Source organism: Panthera pardus, unplaced genomic scaffold, assembly GCF_024362965.1.
Source record: "Panthera pardus isolate Hobbes unplaced genomic scaffold, ASM2436296v1 HiC_scaffold_27, whole genome shotgun sequence".
Taxonomy (NCBI): domain Eukaryota; kingdom Metazoa; phylum Chordata; class Mammalia; order Carnivora; family Felidae; genus Panthera; species Panthera pardus.
Window position 1 is genome coordinate 33,035,246 of NW_026526843.1, and position 5,435 is coordinate 33,040,680.

Sequence of the window (5,435 nt, forward strand, 5' to 3'; positions counted from 1 at the left end):
AACAAAGAAGATATTTGCAAATGACATATCTGATAAATGGTTAGTATCCAAAATGTGTAAAGAACTTACGCAACTCAACACCAAAACCACAAACAATCCATTTAAAAAACAGGCAGAAAACACGAACAGACATTTCTGTGAAGACGCCGTCCAGATGGCCAACAGACACATGAAAAGATGCTCAACGTCACTCATCGTCAGGGGAATGCAGATCAAAACCACCATGAGGCAGTAGCAGCTGCAGCGGCGGTGGTTCAGTAGCTGACATGCAGCTCTTGGTCCACACCCAGGACCTACACACCCTAGAGGTGACCGGCCAGAAGAGGGTTGCCCAGATCAAGGCTCATGTAGCCTCGCTGACGGGTGTTGCTCCGGAAGATCAAGTTGTGCTCCTGGAAGCCAAACCCCTAGAGGATGAGGCGACCCTGGGTCAGTGTAGAATCGAGGGTCTGATCACCTTGGAAGTAGCCGACCACATGCTTGGCGGTAAAGTCCATGGTCCCCTCACGTGCGGGGAAAGGAAAAGGGCAGACTCGCAAGGTGGCCAAATATGAGACAAGGAAGACAGTTGAAGCCAAGGGGTGGGTGCAGTACAACTGTGCTTTGTCAATGTTGCGCCCACCTTTGGCAAGAAGAAGGGCCCCAGTGCCAACTCTTAAATTCGTTGTAACCCTGGCTTCCCCCAATAAAGCTGCTCTAGTCTAGTAAAACAACAACAACAGCAACACAATGAGATATCACCGTACAGTTGTCATAACGGCTAAAATCAAAAACACGAGAGGAGCGCCTGGGTGACTCGATCGGTGAAGCGTCCATCTCTTGATTTTCCCTCAGGTCATGATTTTACAGTTCGTGGGATTGAGCCCCATATTGGGCTCCGTGCTGACAGCATGGGTCCTGCTTGGGATTCTCTCTCTCTCTCTCTCTCTCTCTGCCTCTCCCTTTCTCTCTCTCTCAAAAATAAATAAACATTCAGAAAAACCCACAAGAAATGACATGTGTTGGCAAGGATGTGGAGAAAAAAAGAACCCTTATGCACTGTTGGTGGGAATGCAAACTGGTACAGCCACTGTGGAAAACAGCATGGAGGTTCCCCAAATAATTAAAAACAGAAATGCCATATGACCCAGTAATTTCAGTCCTGGGTATTTACCCAATGAATACGAAAACACTAATTCCAAAAGATACACGCACCCCTACGTTTATTGCAGCATTATTTACAATAGCCAAATTATGGAAGCAACCCCAGTGTCCCCTGATAGGTGAATGGATAATGAAGATATGGTATGGATACACAATAGAGTATTACTCGGCCGGAAGAAAAAATGAAATCTTGCCGTTTGCAACAACATGGATGGATTTAGAGAGGGTAATGCTAAGTGAAAAATCAGTCAGAGAAAGACAAATGCCATATGACTTCACTTACAAGTGGACTTTAAGAAAAAAAGTGAACAATGAAAAAAAAAAAAGAGACAAGGGGTGCTTGGGTGGCTCAGTCGGTTGAGCATCCAACTCTCGATTTTGGCTCAGGTCATGATTCCAGGGTCGTGGGATCGAGCCCTACATTGGGCTCTGTGCTGAGCACGGAGCCTGCTTAAAATTCTCTCTCTCTCTCTCTCTGCCCGTCTCCCCTGCTCAAAAGTGGGGGGGGGGGGGGGAGAAACCAAGAAGCAAACTGATGGTTCCCAGAGGGGAGGTGGATGGGGGGAGGGGTGAAACAGCTGATGGGGATTAAGAGTGGACTTATCACGATGAACACTGAGTAATGTATGAAATTGTTGAATCACTATATTGTACACTTGCAACTGATATAACACTGCATGTGAGCTATACTAGATTTAAAATAAAAAAAAACAATAAGATAAATAAACAAAAACAATTAGCTCTGGTTCTCATCAACCCTTAAATATTACTTTCTGATTTTGATGTTAACTCCAGCTTAAAAAGAACGAACTAATCTTCAGTATTTCAATACTGAAAGTTAGAGTCCCCTGTAATTTGAGGAAAACTTCAATATTTTTTTTCTATTGAGAGGAAATTCACATAAAATTAACCATTTTGCAGTGACCGATTAAGTGGATTACAATACTGTATACCCATTAACGCTCTCCAGTTCCCAATTTTTTTCATCACCCCAAAAGGAAACACCATGCTCCCCAGTTCCCAACGCCCAGCACCTGGCAACTACTGATCTGGTTTCTGTTTGTATGGATTTGTCTATTCTAGACGTTTCACATAAGTGGAATCACACAACACGTGACCTTTTGTGCGTGCCTTTTTCACTAAACGATGTCCATACCCTACTTTGTTTATTCATTCACCTATTGATGACTATTTGGGCTGTTTCTACGTTTTGGCTATTGAGTTAGACTTTTTAAAAAAACATTTCTTTAATGTTTATTTATTTTTGAGAGAGAGAGAGAGAGAGAGAGTGTGTGTGTGCACGAATGAGTAGGGGAGAAGCAGAGAGAGGGAGACAGAGAATCCGAAGCAGGCTCCACACCGTGAGTGCAGAGCTCCATGCGGGGCTTGAACTGATTAACTGTGAGATCATGACCTGAGCCGAGATCAAGAACCCGACCCATACCCGACTGAGCCACCCAGGCACCCCTCCTGAGTTAGTTAGACTTCTGACAGTTCAATCAAGAGTCACAATCCCCATATACCTCCCTCCCTTCCACATGATGAGATTATCTACCCTAGAAACAGGATTTTGACTGCTTTAAGTATTTTGTGGCACTTTGGCTCTGTTCCCCAGAACTGTTCAGTCTTTTTTTATCTGCAAGCCTAAGAAGAATCTGTCTCATTCACCCAGCCTCCACAACAGAAAAATTAATCCGTCCCCACAGCATAAACGGTTCCTTCCCTTCCTCTGCATCCCTGCTGACCAATCTTTCCCTAAATAGGGTGCCTTTCAACCTCTGCTTTTGCTTTCCTGCTATTTTCCATCTGTATTTTGCCATCTATGCATTTGGCCCTGTGCAAGTGATCTGACACATGCAAGAGTATTTGTTTCTGATCTAGACTAGCCCCTAAAAATAGTCTGATCTTATATAACTCAGCTACTCCTTAGCATAACTTTCACAACACATTTGAACAGAATTAATATGAACCGCGTTTCAGCTCTCCCCTCCTCCCACTCCCATCCCTACTCCATCACGGTTGACCAGCCTCACATCAGCTCTTGGCTTGGTGTCTAAAGAATTTAGTTTAGTTTAGTTTAGTTTAGTTTAGTTTAGTTTAGTTTATTATGGTTTAGTTTAGTTATTGTGTGAGAATGAGAGAGACAGAGAGAGAGAGAGAGAGAGCAGGGGAAGAGCAGAGAGAGAAGAAGAGAATCCCAAGCAGGCTTCGGGTTGTCAGCACACAGCCTGACGTGAGGCCCTGTTTCACAAACCATGAGATCATGACCTGAGCTGAAATCGAGTTAGATGCTTAACTGACTGAGCCATCCGTGCACCCTTGAAAGAGTATATTTTAGTTAGATAAACAAATTCCTACGAATGTTATTTTTCTGACGTAACAGAATGCCTCAATCCAGGTACGCGGCTCATTTCTTCTTAAGAAGCACCATGAAAATTGAGTACATGGTAAGAAATACAGGTCAGCAGGATCAGATGGCCTCAGGGGGCCCCTGAAATCACCTTATGTCAGCAGCTAGTTTCTCTGGGTCTCAGAAGGCCTATTCAGGTAGCCAGTGCAAGAGCCATATCCTTCACACTTCTACTCAAGGCGAACTTATTCCTGGATGTTCCTCAGTCCTGTATGGTGCTAAGGAAATATTGTCATTAGGATTCTAGAACCGGGGCACCTGGGTGCCTCAGTCGGTTAAGCGACGGGACTCTTGATTTCAGTTTAGGTCATGATCTCATGGTTTGGGAGTTTGAACCCCACATCAGGCTCTGTGCCATCAGTGTGGAGCCTGCTTGAGATTCTTTGTCTCTCTCTCTCTCTCTCTCTCAAAATAAATAAACTTAAAAAAAAAAAAAGGATTCTAAAGTCAGAGGAGGCCATGGGGATATCTCCTTACCCAGTGCTGGTTTTCCCAATAGACGGTCTAAGCACATGTTTGCAAACCTGGGGCACAAACTTTTTTGGGGGTGGGAGGATTTGGTCTATACTATTTTATATAGAGCATCAACATAGGCATCACGGGAAAAATAGACTATGTCGTAGAGTGCTATATACCTAGTTGCTAATACCTTGTTATTTTATTTTTTTTTTCAACGTTTTTTTTTTTTTAATTTATTTTTGGGACAGAGAGAGAGCATGAACGGGGGAGGGGCAGAGAGAGAGGGAGACACAGAATCGGAAACAGGCTCCAGGCTCCAGCCATCAGCCCTGAGCCTGACGCGGGGCTCGAACTCACGGACCGCGAGATCGTGACCTGGCTGAAGTCGGACGCTTAACCGACTGCGCCACCCAGGCGCCCCTTGTTATTTTATTTTTAAAGTTGTCATATAGTAAATCCAACACTTTGGGGAACCACAAGTTTTAGCAATGAAATTTCCCATCAGATCTTTAGTTTCGTTTACTTATTTTCTTTTCCTCTTCGATGTGAGGCTGTACTTGAGTGAACGAGTGGGCTTGAAGTTTACTATAAACAGGTACGTTAGATGCATGGGGGAAAAAAAACCCCTATAGGACGAGGGAGGGAACCGTATGCGCAAACGTATTAAGGCGGAAAAATCAAGGGAAGCGGTCTAGTGTGAGCAAAGGAGAATATGGGATGCCCGCAGAGAATAACATAAGATAATTCGGGAAACATGTGTTCACTTGGGTACACAGAGGAGCTAAGAATGGTGTCACTGTCAATATTTGGCCGAGCTGTTGAGAGATATAAAATCTTTGCTTCACAGGCCAAGATAGCAGCTAGAACCTGACAAACCTTCTCTCCAAGGTGCTTCAGGGGAAGTGCTTGGATTACTTCAGGGCATCGCAGCTTTTCCGTAAACAATATGAGGGTGTCCTATTGATCAATTGCCGCAAGCCGCTTCAGGTCCGCTGCTACAGCCGGCTGGGGATTGAGTCTGTTTAAATAGACCAACCATCTCTGTGGGTCTAATCTTCTAAATCATGACGTCTGCTACTGCTGGGATTCTTCTGAACAAAAGATACTCGAATCTCTCTCCGGCCTTGCCGAACTAAGGGCGTTTGGATATTCTGACACCTGTTCTGACATCTATTCTGAGATGATTTGGAGAGACCAACAGACCAATGTCTATCATAAGAGACATTATACCAACCCGATGTCTTGCCACCAAAGAGGAACCAAGCTTAAATGGCCGCATGTAGGCTGAAGTTGAAATGTGAGTTAAATTGTGAAATGGCAAAGATCACTTATGGGATGAAATTCAAAAAAAAATTCATTTTCCTAACGGTGTTAGGCAGTGGAAGTCTCGCACGGTCTGGAAGCAAAATTTCTCCAAAAGCTG

At 44.2% G+C, this 5,435-nt stretch overlaps 1 pseudogene; it reads left to right on the forward strand.

The window, feature by feature from the left end:
* Positions 1–260: 260 nt before the first annotated feature.
* LOC109253652 (ubiquitin-like protein FUBI) lies at positions 261–659 on the forward strand (annotated as a pseudogene).
* Positions 660–5,435: the final 4,776 nt, after the last annotated feature.